Raw genomic sequence first — 26,982 nt, forward strand, 5'->3', positions numbered from 1 at the left:
GTACCTTCAGCCGATTTATTGCTCATTAACTTACTTTTCTTTCTCACTGAAGTTTTCTTTTTAGTATTTCTTGTAACAGGTCTGATATTGATGAAATTCCTCAGCCTTTGTTTGTCTTGGAAAGTCTCTATTTTTCCTTCATGTTTGAAGGATATTTTTGCCAGATATTCTGTTTTAGGGCAAAAGTTTTTTTCCTTTAGCACTTTAAATATATAATGTCACTCTCTCCTGGCCTCTAATGTTTCCACTGAAAAGTCTGCTGCCAGACAGATTGGAGCTCCATTGTATGTTACTTATTTCTTTTCTCTTGCTGCTTTTTAAAATAACGCTTTCTTTATCTTTGACCTTTGGGAGTTTGATTATTAAATACCTTTAGGTAATCTTCTTTGAGTTTAATCCGCTTGGTGTTCTACAACCTTCTTGTACGTGGATATTCATATCTTTCTCTAGGTTTGGGAAGTTCTGTGTTATTAGCCCTTTGAACAAACTTTCTATTCCTATCTCTTTCTCTACCTCCTCTTTAAGGCCAATTGCTCTTAGATTTGCCCTTTTGAGGCTATTTTTTAGATCCTGTAGGCAGGTTCATTGCTTTTTATTCTTTTTTTTCCTTTGTACTTCTGACTATGTGTTTTCAAATAGTCTGTCTTAAAGCTCACCTATTTATTCTGCTTGATAAATTCTCCTATTAAAATACTCTGATGCATTTCTTCAGTATTCCAATTGCATTTTCAGCTCCAGAATTTCTGCTTGAGTCTGTTTATTATTTCAATTTTCTTGTTAAATTTATCTGATAGAATTCTTAATTATTTCTCTGTGTTTTCTTGAATTTCTTTAAGTGTACTCAACACAGCTATTTTGAATTCTCTGTCTGAAAGATCACATATCTCTGTTTCTCCAGGATTAGTCCCTGGTGCCTTATTTAGTTTATTTGGTGAGGTCATGTTTTTCTGGATGGTGTTGATGCTAGTAGATGTTCTTCGGTGTCTGGGCATTGAAGAGTTAGGTATTCATTGTAGTCTTCTCAGTCTGGTCTTTGTACCTGTTCTACTTGAGAAGACTTCCCAGATATTTGAAAGAACTCGAGTGCTGTGATCTAAGCTGTATCTGCTTTAGGAAGTACCCCGAGCCTGGTAACACTGTGGTTCCCACAGATTCATAGAGGTACTGCCTTGATGGTCTTGGACAAGATCTGGAAGAATTCTCTGTATTAACAGGAAAAGACTCTTGTTCTCTTCCCTTAATTTCTCCCAATCCAGTGAAGTCTCTGTTCTAAGCCACCTGGAGCTGGGGGAGGGAGTGACACAAGCACCCCTGTGGCCAGCACGACCACCACTGGGATTGTGTTGGGTCAGACCTGAAGCCAACACAGCACTGGGTCTTGCCAAGGCCTACTGTAAGTACTCCCTGGCTACAGCCTATGTTTGCTGAAAAACCTAGGTCTCTACAGTCAGCAGGTGGCAAAGCCAACCAGGCCTTTGTCTTTCCTTTTCCTATCTGAGTTACCCCAGGCCCTGGGCAGGTCCAGGGGTGGCATTCAGGAGCCAGGGACTAGAGTCAAAAATCTTAGAAGCCTACCTTGTGTTCTATTGTACTGTGGCTGAGCTGGCACACAAATCACAAGACACAGTCCTTTCCACTCTTCCCTCCCCTTTCCAAAGCAGAGGAGCTTCACTCCATGGCTACCACCATCATAGGCCCATGGGAAATACTGCCAGACTACTTCCAATGTTCCCATAGGGCCCAAGGGCTCTTCAGTCAGCTTGTGGTGAACGCTGCCTTCCCTGAGACTCACCCTTCAGGGAAATGGGCTCCCTTCTGCCCCAGGGCAGGTCCAGAAATGCCATCCAAGAGCCAAGTCCTGGAATTGGGGACCCAAGAGCCCACTTCATGCTCTATTCCCCTTTGGCTGAGCTGGTACCTAATGTGCATGACAAAATCCCTTTTACTTTTCCCTCTGCTTTTCTTAAGTGGAAGGAGTCTCACCCCATAGTCACCACAGCTGGGAATGTGCTGAGTCTCATCTGAAGCCAGCAAGTTTCAGAGTCTCATCAAAGGCCCTTGATGTAGTACCTGCATATCACTGCTGGCTATTCAAGGCCCAAGGGCTCTTAAGTTAGCAGGTGATGAATCCTGCCAAAACCGGATTCTTTCCTTCAAAGCAGCAGGTTTCCTTCTAGCCCAGGGTGTGTCCAGAAATGTCATCCAGGAGCTAGGACCTGGAAAGGGGGCCTCACAACTCTGACTGCTGCCCTATCCTGCTGTAGCTGAGCTGGTATCCAAGATGCAAGGCAAAGTCCTCTCCATTCTTCGCTGTCCTCTCCTCAAGCAGTGGGAAGAGGTCTCTTTTGGAGCCACGAGCTGTGTAGCCTAGGGTTAGGGGGAAGGTGATGCCAGCATTCCCTTAGCCATTCTGGCCGGTGTCTCAGTAGTTCATATGTCACCATCCCCTGTCAGTCCACTGTCTCTGGGCTCAGTTCAGCACTAGGACTCACCTAGGAGTTGTAGTCTTTGTGGTCTATATTGTCTTTCAAGTTTATTTAGGGCCCCAGAGCCCTTTATCTTGTAGTGGCAGTTCTCCTGATGAATTCCTGATGAAAATAAAGGGAAATTACTAATGAATTTTAATCAGGGGAGTAAATGGTCATATATGTATTTTATATAGTTTACTCTGAAACTAGCATGGGAAGTCAATTTGTGGCATTTAAGACCAGAGCAGACAGACCAATTAGAAATCATTTAGGCAAGAGGTACTAAAGGCTTCTTTGGAACTAGGATAGCAGAAGGAAAACAAAGAGAGGAGGAAAGATTTGTTAAATGTAGTAATTAGATCAAACAAGCAATCAATGAGTCCAATCGATGGTTCTCAAACTTTAACTTACATCAGAATCACCTGGAGGTGTTTGAGACAACTTGTTGAAACGCAGATTTCTGGACCCAACCCTAGACTTCCTGATTCTATAGGTATGAGATGGGGACCAAGAATCCACATTTCTTGCAAGTTCCTAGGTGGTACTGGTGCTGACAGTTGTGGGAACCACACTTAAGAATGAAGTATAGCAGATATCTGCTGGTTTTTTTCCTTGTCTGTTCTTCCAGATACAACATTTGATTCTGGCTCCAGTAAAATCCTTTTTGTCATTGGATACAGTCACACAGGAATTGTGGATCGAGATGTCTCACCCTCCCTTTATCACAGGTAGACCATGCCGATATGCTGTCTTATTTTGGATTTTGATTCCTGAGCAAAATGAACCAGAGACTGAGAGCAGCTGAGTTGATACACTGTGTTGGCCACTTCCCACAGAGATTGTCCATTTATTTCTGCCCTGATTCCTTCTCCAAGACTAAATCTTCAGTGTTTCCTTCAAAATCATCCCATATATTTCCATTTTACTTGCTTGTTTGTTTAACAAGTTGTTTGTTTGCTTAGGTTAGCCGGAGTTTTTCTGTTCCTTGCAACCAAAGTCTCCAACTGAAATCTAGGGAGCAAGGGAAACTTGGTAGGGTAACTGTATTCATCTCCTATGGCTGCTATAAGAAACTAGCGGAAACTGTATGGTTTAAAATGACAGAAATGTATTCTCTCACAGTTCTGTAGATCACAAATCCAAAATCAATATCACTGGGCTAAAATCAAGTTTTCAGCAGGATCATGCTTCTTTTGGAGACTCTTGGGGAGAATCTTTTCCTTGTCTCTTCCTGCTTTTGATGGTCACTCACATTCCTTGATTTGTGGACACATAAATCCAATCTTTGCCTTCATAGTAATGTTGTCTCCTCCTCTTTTGTGTGCATATTTTTTTTCTGCCTGCCTCTCTCTTTTAAAGAAATTTTTGAGGGCCTACCTGTATAAACCAGGATAACCTCCTCACTTTTTGACCCTAATTTGATCACATCTGGGAAGTCCCTTTTTCCAAATAAGGTTAACACAAGTTCCAGGATTAGGGTGTAGATATTTTGGGGGCCATTATTTTTCAGCCTAACAGAGTTACCAAGGATTATTCTGTTGAAAGTCACCACGGAAGCCAGCATTAAAAGTCATAAACGCTGAAGAAACACTACTGAAGAAAGCACTGAAAGTCATAAACAAACTTGAGTTTGTTTGCTTGCACCTTAAATTCTTCTTTTTGCTGCAAACAACGGAAGTGTGACCCATTGTCTCAGTATACCTGGGCTTTCAGAGTTTTAGCACTAGAAAGTCCTGCATCCCTAAGAATCCCTCAGTTCTTGACAAGGAAGGTTGGTTGGCTACTCTAATTTATCTCTCCATTAGTTTTAGAGCACTAGCCTAGAAAGAATTGTCAAATTTAAAAATTTTTCCTAGAGCAGAAAATACTAGCAGATGTATGGGATGCAGGCCTCAGGCAAAATGAGCCTGGAGAGATATCAACAGAGCAACTAACTGAATAGATTGGCATTAATTGCCAATGGTCAAACTTGAAAGCAAGGTTTATTTCCCAAGAAAGACAAAGACAAAGATTTAGTGGGATGATTTTTAATAAATAGTAATCAGCTTCTTTGAAACTCCCTGCTGTAAGAAGGCAAAATAAATGGGTAAATTGCTTTCGGTGCAATGGGACAAGTTTATGGCCTTGTTTTTCTACATGTGGCTCCTCCTGTCTACTAGGACCATAATTATCCATGAGTACTTATTAGAAATGCTGGCTCTTGGGCCCACCATACAATTCGTGACTCAGAATTTCTGGGATTGAGGGCCAGAAATCTGGATCTTAAACAACTATCATAAGAATGATCTTTTAATGCACATTAGTATGAATAGGCCCTACAGTAAGTCCCAGTAATTTCCTACCTTGTGGTGTCCACTTTTGTGTGATTCCATCCCCTTAGTGTGGGCAGCAACTGTGAGTTGCTTCCAACCAACAGAATAGTGCAAAGGGATGAGATAGCACTCTCATGAATACATTACATTATATAAGACTGTTTCAGCAGACTAGAGGAAGAGACTCTCCCTTTTGAGGGGCTTGGAGAAGTCTACAAAGCAAGGAAAGGTGGGCATTCCCTAGACTGATAATCAGCAAGAAAATCAGCATCTCAGACCTACAGGAGATGAATACTGACAACAACCTGAGGGAGGTTGGAAGAGAATCTTTCCCCAGTTGAGCCTCCAGATGAGAACAGTTTCCAAGGTGACACCTGGATTGCAAGCTGCTGAGACCCCAAATCAGAGAGTGCAATGAAACTGCCTGAGTTACTGACCTACAGAAACTGTAAAATAATAAATTTGTATTGTTTTAGTCTGCTAAATGTGTTGTCTTTTGTTACTCTGCATTAGATAACTAATATAACACCTAAAACTACAGAACTATCACACTGTGTTGGAAGGCATGGGCTCAGGAAAACAGACCTACTTCAAATTCTAGGTCTGCCTTTTTTCAGCTTTGTAACCTTAGAAAATAACAAAATCTCTTTAAGCTTCAGTTTCCTCATGGTCATTGTGAGAGTTGAATGTGATAGCACCTGTCAAACTTGAGCACAGAGCCAGTCACCTAGTAAGAGCTCAACACATTTAATTTCCTACTTGATAAGAAGTAGTTTTAAGTCTAACATACTCTAACAATGCAGACTATCAAATAATTGTTTATCCAAGTGGTGTTGGGAGCTCCTTCACTGTGTATTTTTTAGGATTAAACAAAGAGACACAGCAGAAAGATCACTGAAGAACCATAATTTTTGACAGAGCCAAACAACTACCATCTGTATACACAAGTGAGTGATTAGTAGCTACCCACCACTATCACTTCTTAGATCAGTCTCTAGGGTAAAAATATGGTGGATGATTCCACTGATTGGAAGCTGGGAAGATTGAAATCAATTCGAAAGACAAGTATGTAAGCAGGCTACAAACAAGCAGTTTTGGAATGCTTGGCTGTGGTTCTTCCCAAAGGGAAGAGAACCAACTCCTGAATATTTTGAGAACCCAAAATAACTCATGCATAGGCTATTGGGCACAGCATGGCCTCAAAGAATGCCTCTCAAACATGCTTCTGTTGGTTTGCCTAAAAATTACCTGGGGGACTCTTGCAAACACAGAGCTCTAGAGCCCACTCCCAGATATTCTGCTACAGTAGGTCTTGGGTGGGCCCAAGAATTTGCATTTCTAGCAAGATCGCTGGTGACGCTAATACCACTGGTCCAGGGACAACACTTTGAGTAGCACTATCCTAGACTGGAGGGAAGCATAAATGAACCATGATTTTCCTGAAATATTTGGGGAATTTTATTGCATCATGCAAAAATTCAGGAGCTACACCAATGGGCAGGAGTTAAAGAAAGACAGAATTTGTCTTATTCTGACAAAAACAAAAATGTCCTAATCGTTAGATCTGACTAACAATGAAATCTGCTTCTATTAAATAGTGAGTTTCTTGTTCCTAGAAATAGTCAAACAAAAGCAAAAGCTTAATAACATTATTGCCAAAGGCTAAAGATAGTATTAAATCACAACTGCAGTGGGCATCATTAGATACCCTTCCAGTATAGTAACCATGTTGCCTGTGTGCAATTGAACCCACACCCAGCTCCATAATATCTCAGTTTCTTCATTTGTGAAACAGGGTAATAATTTGAGAGTTATTACATGAGAATTATCCATCGTAAGTTGTATTCCTGGAGAAATAGATTCTGAAAAGATTACAGGCAAGAAGTTTATTAGGGTGTGCTCACAGGATCAGCTCTTCTAGGGAGGGATGGCAGCAAGATTAGGCAAAAAAGAAATGGAGCTGTGATATAATTACAAGAGAACTTCAGTTCTGGAACTCTAATGGCCCTTTCAATTTGTCCCAAGATATGATGGGTACCACAACGTTATACTCTTTTATCCACCAGTCTTTGGACACAGGCTGTCCCTGTAAGGCACTCAACCTTCAGCAAGGCAGCTTCCTCTCACCAAGGGAAATTCCTGGTGAGAGTTGACCACTAAGAGCTATCAGAATGTACCAATCCTGGAGAGGGAGTCAGAAAATACAGCACACCAACTACTAACACCTGTGACATGTTTAAAACAAGGTCTGGTATACGGCTCTTGGTAGGAATGTAAATTAGTACAACTACTATGGAAAACAGTATGGAGGTTCTTCAAAAATCTAAAAATAGAACTACCATATGATCCAGCAATTCCACTACTATGTATATATCTAAAGGAAATGAAATAAGTATGTTAAAGAGATAGCTGCAGTCCCGTTTATTGTAGCACTATTCACAATAGCCAAGATATAGAATTAAGTTGATTCATTCATTCATTAACAAATGAATGAATAATGAAAATATGCTATATACACAATTGAATACTATTTAGCCATAAAAATGAGTGAAATTCTGTAATTCACGGCAACATGAGCTTGAAAGACATTATGTTAAGTGAAATAAACCAGGCACAGAAAAATAAATACCACATGTTTTCATCCATATGTGAAAGCTAAAAAGTTGATCTCAGAAGTAGAGAGTGGACTAGTGATTACTAAAGATGGAAGGGGTAGCCAAATTTTGGTTAACAGATACAAAAATACAGCTAAATAGGAGGAATCAGTTCTAGTGTTTATAGCACTGGAGAATGACTATAATTAACAACAATTTGTTGTGTATTTTCAAATATCTAGAAGAGCAGATTTTGAATGTTCTCAACATAAAGAAATAATATATGTTTGAGGTGATGAATATGCTAATTACCCTATTTTAATCATCACACATTGTATACCTGTATCAAAATATCACACTGATATACAATTAGTATGTGTCAATTAAAAATAACAATAAAATCAAAAAGCAAAAAAAAGTACATGGTAAGTGTGGTGACTACTAGTTATTATTACTTATTTTTATTGTAATCTATAATGTATGTCAAATTTCCAAGATACTGTTTTGTCCTTAAATGAAAACTACTGCTATAGCCTTAGTGGAAAAACGTATCTTTGGTTATGTGGTCATTAATTCATTTTTTCAGGGAAAAAACCCTTAAAGCCATTCATTTACAAGTATACATAAAACACACATGATGGGACAAAATAAAATGCAGATGAAAGAAAGAGAAATAAGGACAGTGGCATAAAGCGACAACCCTATTTAAGTTAACATGCTGGGTTTTTTCTTTAGAGTACTTAGCATCATTCAGAATTATATGTTTATTTGCGTGATCACTTATTCAAAGCTTCATTTTACTAGTCCAAAATTATCAGGGGTTAGGAAACTTTTTAAAGAGCATTTCAAGTCTGTAGGGTGGAATCTGACACACACATACTCAAATCTTTATTGAATGAATGAATGCCTGAAATAAGAAGTAACAGCGAAGTTAAGGAAGGATGCCATAACGACCTGACACATTAATTAAGAGTAGAGTAAAAATTTGAGGCTGTATTTCCTGGCTGCCAATGAAAAAAAAAAGGGAACCTGAACAATTAAAAAAATCAGGATTAATAGCATTTAAAAAAGAAATTCTCAGTAGCATAACCATTCTGGATATTGAGAACAGATGAAGATCTCCTTGCCTGATCTTCATGAGGAGAGTAGATACTTCCTCATTCCAGCAACAACCACCTCAACAGCATTCATACAATTCATGCAGTCATGTTTCATCAGGCTGTTTCGGAGAGCTTTCCCACCGTATAAACTGTTGGCCTCATGGAGTAAGACTATTAGCAACAGCAGGTAACCTGGTGTCTGCCATTAAGGCTTGATCCAAAGAAGATTTTAGAATATCTGGAAGAGCAATTGGTTATATTCCCTGGCAACTGCCTAGGGCCGTGACTCTCAGCCAGTGTATCATACCACACACATGTGCTAAAAAAAACTTTCATAGATGTGTGGTGAAATTGTCTCCAGTACTAGAACAGGAGTGTCCAATCTTTTGGCTTCCCTGGGCCACATTGGAAGGAGAAAAATTGTCTTGGGCCACACATAAAATACACTAACACTAACACTAACAATAGCTGATGAACTAAAAAAAAATGAACCACAAAAAAATCTCATAATGTTTTAAGAAAGTTCACAAATTTGTGTTGGGTCACATTCAAAGCTGTCCTGGGTTGCATGTAGCCCATGGGCTGCAGGTTGGACAAGCTTGATCTAGAATGTATATTATATGTAGTTATAGCAATTGAATACTGAGCCAAATGGATCATAGGGCACTCTGTAGAGGCAAGTCCTATTTACTGCAAGACCAGATGAAAGGAGCCAGCTCGAGAGTGGATTCTGCTGTTTCTAAGTTCATGTTCTGTAGCTTCATATTAGTAGCATAAAATCAGCCTTGAAAGAATTTACACTGCGCAAATCAGCAAACACTACAAATAAGTGTTTTATGTTTTCCTCAAAGGGCCTACTTATCAGTACCACTGGTAAATGAAGCCTGGGCTGGATAAAAACTAAGTGAGAAATTTGTTTCTTGAGCATATAAGAGAGCACGGTTAGGGCTGATGATAGTCCCATCCGAACTGCAATATGACAGAGGGATGATAAAGTAAGAAGCGTGCTAACTGGAGACTTGTTTAGACACTGTAAGATGAGGTTGTGCTATAGAGGTGACAGTGTTGTAATTGTCTGTGACTTGTTTCGTGCTGTTTTGAGTTTTCTAATTCCCTTTAAGTAGTCTGCCAAAATTTCTATGCCAGTGGAATCTTGTGGCTCCAATGGACCAGAGAAAGATGAGAAAGTAAACAACGTTAAAGCAGTGAGCGATTCACTAAATGGATATGCAAGTCACAATAATAAGCCTGAGGTAGGTGGACATAAAGCTGTGTCCTTCAGTTGGTTTCACTTCCCTCGTTCCCCTCAGAGAGTGAGAATCTTGTTGTCCCGAGGTGTGATTCTGTTGCATAAAATGATGTATTTCTCAAACAACATGGCCCTTCAATGCAAGCCAACTACTTCATCTGGTGTCAACCACAGAACCAGCCATCTGTTTCAGGGCTGGAAGAAAAACTGTTGGCCTTAATAATGGATATAAAAACAATGTACTTTATGATTAACTTCAGGGATTTTTCAAGGGGATTTTGACTTTACATAACTTTTCTTAAGCCCCACACGAAACACAATTCCACTTTTTAGAAAGCAGAAAGACAATACTAAACCAGATTCTAACTGCTGGATTAGAAAGCAACTGTTCCACTTCTGGGCGGATTCAGACTCAAAGGACTCAGGGGAAACCCAAGTGGGGGTAGAGTCCTTTCAGCATCCTCTTGTGAAAGTTGAGAAACCAATAGAAGATGTGCACTGGAATGGAAGACAATCTCATCACCACGCAGAGGAGAGCAGGAGGAATAATCCTCTTAGGTAATCACAACTGAAGTGCCTGCAGAGCCGGGTACCGCCTGGATCATCACCAAAACACCAGGGTTTCATTATGTAACTGTCAGAGTAAATGTCAAAACACTTTCTCATAGGAGGAAGGGCAATTTCCTTTAATTTAGCTTCCTGATTGCTTTCCACATGAAGATGCCATACGCAGACATCATCCTAACAATATTCTACATTTTCTATCATATATGCATTATAGCAGTCTAAATGGAACTTAAAAATATAGTTATCAAACAGGCCCAGCTACACAAGAGGATTCAGTATCAACAAAACAAAAAGTGCTGGCTATAGGGTCCAGGGAATAGCAGACACCAAGATTATAGACAATTATTTATGTTATAATTCTTTTACCTTTCACATCTTTTCCTATCTTTTCTGCTTGGTTGGCACTATTTAACAGAGAGTAAATGGACAAAATCAAGTGCAGAAATGGCTCTTCATTTCTATCAATTACAACACTGATTTTAATGTCCCCCTCAGTGTGTGGACAATTTTATATAAATTTTAGTTACAGAGATACTTGACTGATTATCATGTTTAAGCCACCAGAGGCCTCTCGAGGGTAAATACAACCAAAAAACTTCAATTCAATTTAAAAGTCCAAATCCCCAAATCTGGTCTTTGTGGGGTGGAGTTACCCTGCCTGGCTTATGTTTGTGGATCTGACTGGGTGTATTGGAGAATATTCATTCAATGCGAAGAAATCTCCTGGGATCAAAAAAAGACAAGATTTCCTGTCTCTTCAAAGGAGAAAAGGCAGGTTCCAATGACCATGTATATCTGAAATATGATAACTCCAATAAGACTGTGAGAACATCACAATCTCTGTTGTAGTGAGATCAGGAAATCATTCTTTAATTACTGGAGTAAGAACTAGTGGTGAGTAGGTGAGGAATGGGAGAGAAATTAACTTGCCATAGACAAAATTTAGCTAATTAAAAGCATTTAGAAATAACAGCAGGAATAGCTAATTTTTTGTAGTGGCTTTACAGCTTTTTCACCATGATTCACAATGAGGAATACATTTTACATTGTAAATAAGGAAGCCCCCTTTGCTTTAACCCTTAACAAAAAATAACCTCGAGTAACCTGATGTCACTTAATCAGGTTTCTTTCTATTGTTCTCTTTCCTTGTTCCCACCTTACAAAAACCATTGTTCTGCCACAGCCCATTGAGAGCTCTCCTTCTGCCATCTGGATTCATGAATCTCAAATAAAAGCCAACTAGATCTATAACTAAATTTGTTGTCATTTTGTCTTTTGACAGTGGCATTCTGCTTACTGTTGGCTGATCGGCCCTGCTCTGTGGGTTTCAATCGCCAACAGACTAGCCTAGGCACATCCTTCTCATGGTGATGGAAGATGGAGTGAGTCGGAGCAGGTTCAGTCTCCCAAGCATCATGTTTGCTAATATCCCATTACACAAAAGAAATAAGTCGGAGTAGAAAATCACTACAATGTATCCATGCAGTACAGGGCATGGATACAGGGAGGCATGAGGCATGACAAGTTGAGACCACCTTTGCCATTAACCAGAGCTATGATGATGATCTTGGAGCTCTGCTAGATGCTTTGCATAAAGCAGGTTAAATCTTGACAATAAGCCAATACTGCGATAATAAGGATCCTTGACTGCAAGTGACAGAGTGCCCATACAATGTCAAGCAAAAGTCTATTTAACTGGGAAGTAAACCAGTAAAGATTACTTAACATGTCTGAGCTACAGCATGGCTGGATATATGAACCCAGATGGGATCTTTGATGTTCTGTGTCTCTCCATGTCTCAATTTTGCTTCCCCTGTGTGACAGATCCATTCAGGAGACAACATTTTCCACAAAGCCCCTAAAAGAAACTCCAGGTTTAAATTATCCCCACAGCTTGCAATGAAGGTGACTGTATTAGTCTGTTTTCACACTGCTGATAAAGACATACCCAAGACTGGGGGAAAAAAAAAAAGAGGCTTCATGGACTTACACTTCCCCATGGCTGGGGAAGCCTCACAATCTTGGCGGAAGGCAAGGAGGAGCAAGTCATGTCTTACGTGGATGGTGGTGGGCAAAGAACTTGTGCAGGGAAACTCCTCTTTTTAGAACCATCAGATCTCATGAGACTTATTCACTATTGCAAGAACAGCGTGAGAAAGACCCACCCCCATGATTCAATTACCTCCCACTGGGTCCCTCCCAGGACACATAGGAATTGTGGAAGTTACAATTCAAGATGAGATTTGGGTGGGGACAGAGCCAAACTGTATCATTCCATCCCTGGCCCCTCCCAAATCTCATGTGCTCACATTGCAAAACCAGTCATGCCTTCCCAATAGTTCCCCAAAGTCTTAACTCATTTCAGCATTAACTCAAAAGTCCACAGTCCAAAGTCTCATCTGAGACAAGGCAAGTCCCTTCCACCTATGAATCTCTAAAACAAAAAATAAGTTAGTTACTTCCTAGATGCAATGGGAGTACAGGCATTGGGTAAATACAGCCATTCCAAATGGGAACAGTTGGCCAAAACAAAGGGGCTATAGGGCCCATGCAAGTCCAAAATCCAGTGGGGCAGTCAAATTTTAAAGCTTCAAAATGATCTCCTTTGACTCCATGTCTCAAATCCAGGTCACGCTGATGCAAGAGGTGGCTTCCTATGGTCTTGGGCAACTCCACCCTTGCGGCTTTGCAGGGTACAGCCTCCCTTTCAGCTGCCTTCACAGGCTGGCATTGAATGTCTGAGGATTTTCTAAGCACACAGTGCGAGCTGTCAGTGGATCTACCATTCTGGGGTCTGGAGGACAGTGGCCCCCTCTTCTAACAGCTCCACTAGGCAGTGCCCCCGTAGGGACTCTGTGTGGGGGCTCCAACCCCACATTTCCCTTCCACACTGCCCTAGCAGAGATTATCCATAAGGGCCCTGCCCCTGCAGCAAACTTCTGCCTGGGCATCCTGGCATTTCCATATATCTTCTGAAATCTAGGTGGAGGTTCCCAAACCCCAGTTCTTGACTTCTGTGCACTTACATGCTCAACACCATGTGGAAGCTGCCAAAGCTTAGGGCTTCCACCCTCTGAAGCCATGGCCCAAGCTCTACATTGGTCCCTTTCAGCTGGAGTGGCTGGGATGCAGAGCACCAAGTCCCTTGGCTGCACATAGCACAGGGACGAAATCCCTTGGCTGCACACAGCACAGCCAACAAAGTAACTTTTTGTTCCTAGACTTCCAGGCCTGTGATGGGAGGGGTTTCTGTGAAGACCTCTGACATGCCCTGGAGACATTTTCCCCATTGTCCTGGGGATTAACATTGGCTCCTTGTTACTTATGCCAATTTCTGGAAACAGCTTGAATTTCTCCTCAGAAAAAGGAATTTTCTATCGCGTTGTCAGGCTGCAAATATTCCGAACTTTTATGCTCTGTTTCCCTTTTAAAACTGAATGCCTTTAACAGCACCAAAGTCACCTCTTGAATGCTTTGCTGCTTATGAATTTCTTCTGCCAGATACCCTAAATCATTTCTCCCAAGTTCAAAGTCCACAACTCTCTAGGGCAGGGGCAAAATGCTGCCAGTCTCTTTGCTAAAACATAAGAATCTCCTTTGCTCCAATTCCCAACAAGTTCCTCTTGTCCATTTGAGACCACCTCAGCCTGGATTTCATTGTCCATATTATTATCAGCATTTTGGTCAAAGTCATTCAACAAGTCTCTAGGGAGTTCCAAACTTTCCCACATTTTCCTGTCTTCTGAGCTCTCCAAACTGTTCCAACCTCTGCCTGTTACCCATTTCCAAAGTCACTTCCACATTTTTGGATATCTTTTCAGCAATGCCCCACTCTACTAGTCCCAATTTACTGTATTAGTCTGTTTTCACACTGCTGATAAAGACATACCCAAGACTGGGAAGAAAAAGAGATTTAATGGACTTACACTTCCACATGGCTGGGAGCCCCACAATCATGGCAGAAGGCAAGGAGGAGCAAGTCATGTTTTACATGGGTGGTGGCAGGAAAAGAGAGAGGGAGTTTGTGCAGGGGAATTCCTCTTTTTAAAACCATCAGATCCTGTGAGACTTACTCATTATTTCAAGAACAGCACAAGAAAGATCTGCCCCCATGATTCAAGGACCTCTTATTGGGTCCCTCCCGGGACATGGGAATTGTGGGAGTTAAAATTGAAGAGGAGATTTGGGTGGGGACACAGACAAACCATATCAGAGACCAACTATCCTAGGATTGAGAAGTTCCATGAGATGGGGGGACAGTCAGTGCTAAAACCAAGAAAACCCCAGGCAGATGTGAATGAGTTGATGATCCTACTTGCTATCTCAGAACAGCAGGCATTTTCCCCATGGATTTTGCAGAAAAGTCACTTGACAGACTCTCATTGACCTGGCCTAGATCATATATCTATTCCTCAACTAATGTCCGTGGCCAGGAAGATGAGGACTCTGGTCAAGATCAGGTCATCTTCCAACCATTCATGGGGTTAACTCTTCCCGAGTTTTATGAAAAGTGGGTGGAGTTGATACCCAAAGGAAAGGACCCTGGATAAGATATGCAAATGATGTAAATCACTTGAGTACTGTTGTCCCCATTTTGTAGATGAAGAAATAGAATCTTAAGAAATAGAATCTGAGAGGTGGAAGGATTTGCCAAGGCAACAAGCAACAAAGTAAATGGCCAAGAACTACAATTGGAATCATATTCTTTCTGGCTTTAAATTCTGCACTCTTTCTACTACACAGGGCTGCTTGCCTATAGCAGTAATAATACACATTTTCTGAAGCCCAATGAGCACTTGAAAAACAAAATTATGCTCATTAAAATGTAAAGAAACTTTAAATACCCTACTTTCCAATTCAGTAAGGGGAGAGAAATAAAATTCCTTGGGGAAAGTTTTTTTTCCCATGGATTCCTTTTGCCAAAACATAAACAACTAATTGCACAACTTAAGAATTATTTTTGCTGAAACATGACCAACTGATTAGACAATTTAAGGAGTTTTAGGTTATGTTCCTATGTGCCTGGAGTACCAGGAAAATCCCCCTCCCCACCTCATACTCACTGAAGGAGACCAAGAAGAATTGCTATTGAATGCACCTGAACCACCCTCATGTTCCCAATGGCTGCTGAGACATTTTACAAGCCATCCTCTTTCCCCTCCCTCTCCTCCCCAGAGTGGCCATTGGTCACATCCAGCCACAGTAATCTCTCTTGAATCTTGAGATACTTTGGAGCTGAGCTTATTTGGGGAAAACAGAGGAAGAAATTTCTGTTGCTTAGGCTAAGGAGAAACTTGGACACACAATGTCCATGAAGAATAGACACCCCTAGTACCTTTGCCCGAAATGACTCTTTTGGCCTTTCTGAGAGATGAGCACCAGCCAGAGCTGAGAGTCGATGGATCTCTGTCAGAGAAACACCACATGGCCCATCCCAGCAACACCACTTTCTGCCAGAGTAAAATTGGCCATGGCTATGTGAAAGAACTAGAAGAAAAAAATGAATGGTCTTCATGTCCTCTGTGGGTTCTAAAACCTCTGCCACTCTGTCCAGCAATGGCTCATAGCAGCAGCTGGAGTCAATGACCAGAAGACAGATGAGTCTTATAAACTGGGTGGAAGGAAGGAACAAATATTTGTTCTTTTCAGTCTCAGTTGAGCACAGAATAAGTCACCCCATGGCAGAAAAGGTGAGAAATAAATAGCTATTTCTTGAGTGCTTGTCTATTTAAAAGAGCAGAGGGGCAAAAGAGAGGAAAAACAATCATCATGGATATAATGTTAAACATAATAGAGTTAAAAATGATAGCTGGGCGCAGTGGCTCACACCTGTAATCCCAGCACTTAGGGAGGCCGAGGCAGGCGGATCACGAGGTCAGGAGATCGAGACCATCCTGGCTAACACGGTGAAACCCTGTCTCTATTAAAAATACAAAAAATTAGGTGGGCGTGGTGGTGGGTGCCTGTAGTCCCAGCTACTCGGGAAGCCAAGGCAGGAAAATGGCGTGAACCTGGGAGGCGGAGCTTGCAGTGAACCGAGATCGTGCCACTGCACTCCAGCCTGGGCGACAGGGCGAGACTCCGTCTCAAAAAAAAAAAACAAAACAAAACAAAACAAACAAACAACAACAAAAAGATAGAGAAATGTTCCGTTTCAGTGTTATATCCTGCACTTGTGTTAATAAAAATAACTAGCCTTTGGTTATTTAAGATATTGAAAGAACAATAAAAGATTAGTGAACTGATAAATATGTCCCTTAATATGGAAGTTCTACAAGATGGTTTAGATCCAAGAGGAAGGAAAAAACATCAAATGAGCACCAGCTTGATGCTAAGCACAGAATATTTAGTATTTTATTAAACCTTTATGACTGAGAGATAAGCATCACTACCACAATTTCACAGATGAGGAACTAGGCTTATGCAGGTTAATAATCCTGCCTGAGAGCACATAGTAAATGAGGAACCAGGATTTGAATCCACATCTGCTTAATTGCAAAGCCCATGATCTTTCCTCTAAGCACATAGCATCCCAGACACAAAGACCATTGGGGAAGTTTTAGCAGAAAATACAATTCAAGAGTCAAAGTTCTTTGTTATTCCAATGGACTGTTATCTTTCCTGCTGCTTACTTATATACCTGTCGCTCTGATAGCTGAACAGTGCCACAAAGTTAAACACAGCTGGCTCAATGGAGAACATTCTGGAAATCTTTTATTGTTCATTTTTAGGATTTTGCAATGAGGTTCTGCAAGATCACTACAAAGGTGAGAAAATGCATGCCATATAACAACCATGACTTGGGAAGTAAAGACTTCATCATAAACAATGTCACCAGTTATTCCCTTCCAGCACAATTAGGTTGGCTAGTCAGATCGCAACTGTCAAATATGTGTTACTACTTTTTCTTTGCCAAATTAATGAGTGAGGATCCAAAATACTAATTACAGTGTAGAAACCACCCATCACATACTGTATGAGCGGTGTGAAGACTACCACGGGTATTCCTTCTGTTTGTAACGTGCAGGCGTGAGACATGTCAAAACAGAAGAATAAAAGCTGTCAGAGCTTAAGAGCTAATGTTAACCCATCCAGCCACATGTTTACTATAGACTATAACGGTTCTCATTTTAGGCAAGGAAACATAAGTCGTATTCTCATTAGAGAAAGCAGCAAATGATAATTTGTACCTATAAAGGTAATTGAAAGTACACACACAATTTCCTTCAGATCCTGTGCCAAAAATATGCACAGAGTCTTGGAACAGAAAGCTACTGTGGGTGTTAAAATGTTGCTTTTGGGTTAGACAATTCCATAATATTGATTCTGTTGGGTCAGGTTCATTGCTTAGCAGTAATAACCTACAACATGCCCTTAAAAACTTACCTAACACCAGGGTTGTCCCTTTTACAAAAAAAAAAAAAAAAAAAAAAAAATCCCAGAACGTTTTAGGCTGTTTGATCTTAGGCTGTAAGGTGTCAGGGGACAATGGAGCAAATTTTAGAAATCTTAGTTTCCCCAGAACCTGGCATAGTACCTGACTAAAGGAGGCTTCTAATAAATGTCTATTGAATGGATGAACAAGCTATTTGTGGCTTTTTGGTTTACTTTAAAAAGTTAGTTCAATAAGTGCTGCTTATTTCTGCTAAACTATCAAATTATCTTTTGTGTAGTTCCTTCTACGTGACTCATAAAATACTTAGACCCCCTTCTAATGATGTTTCTTATAGGCATATAAAAGATGTCTGGTTTTTTAGTTAGATCTTGAAGGCAAAGGCAAGCTAAATTAAGCATGGCACACATCTCTGATCAACACAGATTTCTCTCTGGCCTCAAGATCCTTCACAGTCTGGCAATTCTGGCAGCTGCTCCAGTTGGCTGAATTTGGCCCAAAAGTTGAACCTGTGTATTTATCCTCCTTAAGCTAGATTTCCTTTTGGGACAGATAAATTAGACAGATACATAAAAAATCAATTGGCGAATTAAGAATTTCTATACAAACTGTAATCCTATTGGCAATACAGTTCTATCGGAAGATAAATTTTTTGATTTTGCTATTTCTTCTTTATGAACTTGGTAAGGTTAGAAGAAATCTCTGCTGTGTTATCTTCTCCTGCAGCCTGCTTCCAAGAGTACGTAGCACCTTGTGTGGGGAGCATTTTATGCAACATAATAAATAAAATATGCTGTAATGATTCAGATTCTACTATTTCCAAATATAAAATCTGCTACAATTCAACCAGGAGATAACAAATGATACCAGAATAATTTTAGAATTTTTAGAACTGGAAGGAATGTTAGTGATGATCTAGTTCTGCAGTTCTCCAACCTCTTGGCTTTAGGACTCCTTTACAAACATCGACTTATAACCATTTCCAGGTCATGGAGAGCCACCAATGGACTTCGTGAACAAATCCATTGGGAAAGATGCCCCATCTTTCTCTGGGATTGCAAACTGAGAGGACTATGTAAACCTCAAATTGCTGAGAGCAACTCTCAGGGCTTCAGAGAACATGTCATCTGCAGAAAAGATCCAACATACAGGCAAAATCAAAGCTGAATGCTATGGAGACAGAGCATCAAAAACTTCATGTCAGCCCCTAGATTCAGCCATCCCATAACTTAGACATGCTAAGCAACCTTAACTGGTTCACCTCCCAGTTAAGTAAACCCATACATTCACTTCTGCTTCAACTAGTTTGTGTGAGGATTCTGGTCACTTGCAATCAAGAACTTTTAGTTACACAAATAACCACATTTTAGGGCTATTTTCAGGATTTGGCCTAATTGATGCAAACCACCTAGCACAGAATGAGAGACTCCATAGTCATCTTTATAGCTCTGGTTGATTGCAAAAATGGCCTAGGTTCATCACCCTACCCTGTTTCTATGCCCTTTGCTGTGTAACTCTGTAGCACTCACTCCCACCCTCTGACTTGAGGCTCTGTTGTGTGATTTATTGTGTCAATAGAGTTTTAGGAAGCATGATACAAACATGGTGGTTGTGGGCTACTGGGCTTGCTCTCACTCTGCCATCATCATGGGAAGACAAGTGGTAGTTTATTAAAGGCTAGGTTCAATGTGGAATCTTATCAATTAACATTTGTATTCTGTGTCACTAAAATCCATCGGTCTAACTTTTACTTTAAATGGATCTTTTAGCCACATATGATATTGTAACACCATCTAGTCAATCATTTGGAAAATATTGGTTTATTGAATTGTGCTGATCTTCTAAATACTGCACATTCCATTAAAATACCAAAAAACACATATGTTAATATTACCACCAATCTCATTGGAAAAACTCACGATGTCAAACTCATGGTGTCAAGCTAACAGTAGTACTTATAAAAATTTCCAACATTCACATTTTCACTGGAAAGCTTGATTTTTATCATTGGCAATAAATCCTGTCCGTTGTTTTCTTTGTAGTAACCATTTCACTTTACTCATTTTCAAGAAAACGGTCTAACAAATGTCCTAGATTGAATAATAATCCCATGAAAAGTAGTTTTATGAAACAGAGATCATGTCCCATGAAAAAAAGCAGTTAGTTTAGCTCACAACTCAAACAATTGCACAAGTGCTTTTCCTCAAGATAACTATAGTACTTCAAAAGTTAGCAAAAACCCTTTGTACGTACTTCTCGTTTTGTCACACAGAAAATTGAGGGTTGGTACTTAATAAAGCCAATAATTTGCTGCATCAAAGACACTCCAGTGGAATCATCATTTATTATTTTTATTTTGTATTACTATTATTTGTACCTGTAAATGTGTGGCAGTGAAGAATATCATGGTTACTAGGACAGTTGGGTATCTCTGTCTTGTTTCCCACCAAGACCCAGCAGTTTGGCCCATCATTGCTTTCGCGCCGGTATGCAAACACGAAAATAATAAGAAATGAAATGACAGGAAATGTTTTAAAAGATGCTACTTTTAAATTTAATATACATTAAACCATTTTTCTTGCATCCTAGTTTAGTTTTCTACAACCTAATTGCAATGACTTGTTCAAAGAGCAGTCTTGGGAGATGTTCAGATGCTCCCAAACCTCCCTTTTCCATAAAAGTAATTTCAATCTTCTAGTAGGTGAAGCTACAATTTTCTATGCAGTATTTGTAGGTGCTTAGTTAAGGCTACAGGGTAGAACCTGGGCATCCCATGAAAAGCATTTACGTTCCTATGTACAGAAACATGTCCATATTAAAATATTGAATCTGGAGAAAGATTACAGTCACATCCGCAAGCACCTGGGGTGGCAGAGGTTTGAAAGGCAGCTTGGTCGGCGGCGTCTCTGCATCTTGCATTTGCTGAACAGGCTGAGGGGTCAGAACTCATGTGTACATGAATGCTGGAAGGCATGAGCTTGTTGCCAATCTAACTTGCTCTTTCTGATTCTTCTTTTTTTTTTGCTAAATAATGAAATAGAAAAAGTCTATACCAGATGTCCTTAAAGGTATGTGCCTAAGAGAAAAACTAATTGAAAATTTCTTCCTCTCTTTGCACAAATATAGACAGAGGCTAAGACCTTCCATGAAAGTCATAATCATGGAGCTATGGAAATGAATACATTGTGTTATCTTGCATTGCTAAATAGGATTCAGTTAGTGGTATACAGATAAATGTTTCACAACTGAGTTCTTCAAATAGAGAAGCTCCTATTTGTAATGTTTGCTGATTTCTGTGGTATAAATACTCTTATAAAGGCTAATTTTAAACTACCAACCTGATATCACTGAACATAGAGTTAGAAAGAGAATTGCATAATTGGCTTTCATGAGCTGGTACAAGCTGGTTCTGGCACACTGCTTATTTAGTCATTCCTTCAACCAGATATTTAGTGAGCTCGTACTCTTGGATTTGTAATCTAGTGAGGACGATAGACATTGATCAAATTGGCACAGAAAGAAGAGTTAAACTAAAGCAATTGGGTGCTATGAAAGCAGACAGTAGGAGGTTCTCAGGGTTTTTTGTTTTGTTTGTTTTTACCTTGCCTGGGGGTCAGAAAATACTTCCCTGAGTGTTATTTGTCTATTTGTTCTCCAATGTAGGCTACTGGTTTCCAGCCAGAGGGAAAAATAGCTTCTGAAATCTAGGTATCATTCCTTCTCTCTTGGTAACCAATTCCTTGTATTAAATCTCCTGTATTTGAAATACCTAAGTGGATTCTCTTTTCCTAACTAGGTTCTGACTGATGTACTGAGGAAGTGACTTTGGACTGAAATCTGTGAGTATCTTAATTTGAGTTTCTCCCAGAGCAAACCCTTTGTCTTACAAAGATTTGAAGGCAAGTAGGGGAGCAGGGAAGTAAGACAATGGAGTAAATGAAGCAAATAAAGGGGAAATTATCGAGCAAGTTACTACTGTGAGCATCTGGAGCTTCATTCTGTCTGGGATTCTGGGAGACTGTGTTGAACATGCACCTCAGAGTTATTCCATCTAGAGAGAGAGGGAGCTGGGGTATGTGTCCATCAATTCCTAGCCTTCATTTGTTGATGGCTACTTCTGAGAGTTATAATTCCCTAGCATTTCTGACCTGCTCTGCACGCGGAAAGTGTGGGTTCTTGTGAAAAAGTGAAAAAACAGACAAGGAAACTCAGCCATTAGCATTTAGAAGTTGAGGGGCCAACAGGCCCAGAAATGTTCAACACCAAGGGGATATGGTCAATGAGTGCCACAGGTAAGTAAAAATTAAGTTGCTATGTGTTTAGTGGCATGAAAAGTAAATGAATACCTGTGTAAAAAATATGTTCAAGGTTATCTAGAGTTGGTTCAAAGACTACAATGAGAGATTCATAAGTAAACATCTTTATATATTGGAGTTCAGCAGTTAAATATATTTGGACACCACTGTAATAATAAGTATCCTAAGCCAACATGAATTTTTGTTGCTATCCAAAAAGAGTTCTAGAAATTTCCAATCTTTGGCCTATGGAAATGTGCAATTGATAAATATGTGTTAAATTAATATCAGTCTTTAACCTCATCCCTAACACTACCCTCTTTTCCACTAAAGCCCTATATTCCATTGTCACCAAACTGCCTTCACTTCTTCTGTTTTGAGCCCATGAATTTTCACAAGCTGTTTTACCTATCTAGAATCCCCACCTCTCTCTCTCTCTCTCTCTCACACACACACACACACGCACACACACACAAAATCTGTCTGGTGGACCCCTACGCATTCTTCCATACCCAGCTCATGTATCAGCTCCTCTGTAAAGCTATTCCTCACCCTCAGGATTGGATACGATTTGGTTTACTTCTCTGTATTGTACACAGCAGTACAGTGGGTGGTTAAAAGCAAAAACTCAGTAAGAAAACCAAACCCCCTTTTTTACTGAGGAAAAAAATCATATAACCTAAAACTAACTATTTTAAGGTGTACAATTCAGTGACACTTAGCACATTCACAATGTTAGGCAATCATCAGCTCTATCAAGTTCCAAAACATTTTCAATACTCCCAAAGGAAATTCTATACCCATTAACAAGTCAGTTCCCATTCCCTCCTCCCCTTATTCCCTGACAATCATTAAACTGTCTTTTATTTTCATGAATTTACCTCTTCTAGATATTTGATATAAATGTAACTATATGTGACTGGCTTTTGTGTCTGGCTCTTCCACTTGGCACATTTTCAAGTTTCACATATGCTGTAGCATGTATGAGTACTACATTACTTTTGCTGAAGATTGCTGAAAAACCTTCCATTGTGTGGTTGTTCTATATTATTTTTATGTATTCATCGATTGATGGACATTTGAGTTGTTTCCACCTTTTGGCTATTGTGAATAATTCTGCTATGAATATTTGTGTACAAGTATTTGAATGCATATTTTCAGTACTTTTGGGTACATACCTAGGAGTGAAATTGCTGGGTCATATGGTAATTCTATCTTTAACTTTTTGAGGACTTGTCAAACTGTCTCCCATAGCAGTTGCACTATTTTTCATTCCCACTAGCAAAGTAAGAGGGTTTCAATTTTTTAAACTACCCAGTTTCGAACCTGGGCTCTCCTGCTAACTAGCTGTTCAGCCTTGGGCAAGTTACCCTTTGTGTCCAATTTTCAACATAAATAAAGAAAAATAGAATAGAACCTAGCTCAGATAATTTTTTTGAGGATTAAGTGTGTTAATATATGTAAAACACTTAAATAGTGCCTGGCCCATGGGAAGCACTAAGCGTTAGCTATTTTAGTTATTTTCTGCTGCTATGGCACTCATACATTTCTAAATAAAACATTAAAGGCTGTCTGCCCTTCCAGATTTTTATCTCCACTTCTTAGCACAGTACCTGGCAAACAGAACAAAGTCAATAAGCGTTTGGAGAATTAAGTGGATGATAAAAGCCAAAAAACTCTCAAAAATAAGTGGATAGAAATAGAAGTCACATTAAATATTAAAATATGACCTGTAATACCGTGCTTTGGGAGGCCAAGGCAAGAGCAATGCTTGAGGCCAAGAGTTTGAGACTAGCCTGGCAACATAGCAAGACTTGTCTCCTTTTTTTTTTTTTTTTTTGATACGGAGTCTCACTCTGTCTCCCAGGCTGGAGTGCAATGCCGTAATCTTGGCTCACTGCAACCTCTTCCTACCTGGTTCTAGCAATTCTTCTGCCTCAGCCTCCCAAGTAGCTGGGATTGTAGGCACCCACCACCATGCCTGGCTAATTTTTGTGTTTTTAGTAGAGACAGGATTTCACCATGTTGGCCAGGGTGGTCTCAAACTCCTGACCTCAAGTGATCCACCTACCTCGGCCTCCCAAAGTGCTGGGATTACAGGCATGACCCACTGCACCCAGCCTACTTTGTCTCTTAAAAAAATACATTAGCTGGGCATGGTGGTATACTCCTGTGGTCCCAGTTACTTAAGAGGCTGAGGCTGGAGGATCACTTGAGGCCAGCAATTAGAGGCTACGGTGAGTTAGGATTTTTGCCACTGCACTCCAGCCTGGGTGACAGAGCAAGATAGTATCTAAACAAGAAAAAGAAAAAGAAAAAACAAAGTGTTGTGAAATTGTTGACATACAAAAAAGAATGAGGAAAATTCAGACCTGACACCAAATACCAGAGTAAATCCAGATTAATGTAAACTTTTTTATATAAAATAAAAGTATAAAAAATGACAAGAAAATTTGAGCAAATATTGTTGTATTTCTGCCTATGGAGATAAAAGCATGAACTAAATGTTGAAGAAAGAGAACAGTAAATTTGACCATTATAACAAAATAGAAAAAGACTCTGCTCTTCAAAACATAAATAAAAAGGCAAACAAACTGAGAAAAAATACCATAAATATGACAAAATATTTATATACTTAATCTATACAGAACTCTTTTAAGTCAATAAGGAAAAAAAAATGGCAGCAATAGAAAATTAGAAAAAGGTAGCTGAACAATAATTTCCAAGAAAAAAGTTAATAAAAAGCAAAAACAAACAAAACTTATGAAAATGAAAAAGACTCAATTTTATTATGAAACAAAGGCATGCATGTTTTAAAACAAGGAGAAGCCATTTTTACCCATCAAATTAGTACATTTTAGAAACTGATAATTCTCAATGATGATGTGGGCACCAAGATGGGGACTTCCAAACATTGCTGATAGCTGTGCAAATTGTTGCATATTTTATATTTTCTGAAAATTCTAGAATTTCTTTCTTTCTTTTTTTTTTTGTTTTTTTGAGACAGAGTCTCACTTTGTTGCCCAGGCTGGAGTGCAATGAGGCAGTCTCAGCTCACTGCAACCTCCACCTCCTGGGTTCAAGCAATTCCCCTGCCTCATCCTCCCGAGTAGCTGAGACTGCAGATGCGCACCACCATGCCCGGCTAAGTTTTGTATTTTCAGTAGAGACAGGGTTTCACCATTTTGACCAGGCTGGTCTCTAACTCCTGACCTCAAGTGATCCACCTGCCTCGGCCTCCCAAAGTTCTGGGATTACAGGTGTGAGCCACAGCGCTCAGCCTAGAATTTCTTTTAATGAAACCATATTGTATATTCTCTTCTGTATTTGGCTTCTTTCGCTAAGATAATGCTTTTGAGATTCATCTAAGTTATGGTATTTATCAGTAGTCTTTTCTTTTAATTGTCAAGTAATGGCAATTGTTGGCATTGTATGAATATGCCACGAATGATTTGTTTTGGGCATTTAATTTGTTTTCAGTTTTATGCTATTACAGATAAAGCTGTTATGAACATTTGTGAATAGATCTTTGAACATGTTTCTTTTCTTTTCTAATGAAATTGCTAGATTGTATGGTAAGTATGCATTACATTTTATAACAAACTGCCAAACTGTTCTCCAACATGTTTGATTCACTTACATTCCCACCAACAAGGTATGAGACTTGTAGTTCCTCCACATCCCCATCCTCACCAACATTTTGTAATGTCAGTCATTTTAATTTTGGCCAGTCTAGTGGTTGTGGATTTCCTTATTTATTTATTTATTTGAGACAGAGTCTCGCTCTGTCGCCCAAGCTGGAGTGCAGTGGTGCGATCCCAGCTCACTGCAATCTCTGCCTCCTGAGTAGCTGGGATTACAGACATGCATCCCCATGCCCAGCTAACTTTTGTATTTTTAGTAGAGACAGGGTTTTGTCATCTTGCCCAAACTGGTCTTGAACCCCTGGCCTCAAATGATCCACCTGGCTTGGCCTCCCAAAGTGCTGGTATTAGAGGTGTGAACCATCGCACCCAGCCAGGATTTCCCTTTGTAAAACAAGAACATTTCAAGGGTGGTGTGTTTTTCATATTGCATCACATCTTGGCACATGTCTGGTTGTTCCATTCTTAGTAGGGTAACAGTGATCAGTATGTTCAGGTGGGCAAAAGCCTGATCCATCCAAACTTCTATCTAATTGTTTTATCTCCTGATGGTATTGTTTCATTAGGGAGGACAAAATGGTAATTTTAAAAATCATATTATTCTTTCCACATTTTTGGCTAGAATTCTTCTATAAACAATTTTCACAAATTGATCAAGACTATTTGACTATACTGAAATATAGTTTATATAGAAAACAGGATAAATCCTTTATTCTCTCCCTTATATTGTCAAGTTTTAGTACAAGGACTTGGTGCCCTAATTACTTGCATTAATTTTTTAAGTGTTTTCTATTGAATTCATAAAATCTTAACAATATAATGTTACATGAACAAAGCGGACTAAACAATGTCTAGTAAGACCAATGGTCATTTCTACTGTGTAGAATTATGGGTAGGTCTTATTTAAACTGTACAATATTTTCCAAATTTCTATTGTGAAATGAAATACTTATAACATTGGTCCCAAAACAGTTATAGGACAGGCACTGTGGCTCAAGCCTGTGATTCCAGCACTTTGGGAGGCTGAGGTGGGTGGATAACTTGAGGCCAGAAGTTTGAGACCAGCCTGGCCAACATGGTGAAACCCCATCTCTACTAAAAATACAAAAAAAAAAAAAAAAAAAAAAAAAAAATTAGCCAGGCATGGTGGCACATGCCTGTGATCCCAGCTACTCAGGAGGCTGAGGCAGGAGAATCACCTGAACCTGGGAGACAGAGGTTGCAGTGAGTCAAGATCGCACCACTGCACTCCAGCAGCCTGGGCAACAGAGCGAGACTCTGTCTCAAAAAAAAAAAAAGAAAGAAAAACTTGCAATAAGTTAAAGCTGACCCAATCAATGGTCGGCTGGATTAATTCTTT

This window comes from Pongo abelii, chromosome 2 (genome assembly GCF_028885655.2).
Source record: "Pongo abelii isolate AG06213 chromosome 2, NHGRI_mPonAbe1-v2.0_pri, whole genome shotgun sequence".
Classification (NCBI taxonomy): Eukaryota; Metazoa; Chordata; class Mammalia; order Primates; family Hominidae; genus Pongo; species Pongo abelii.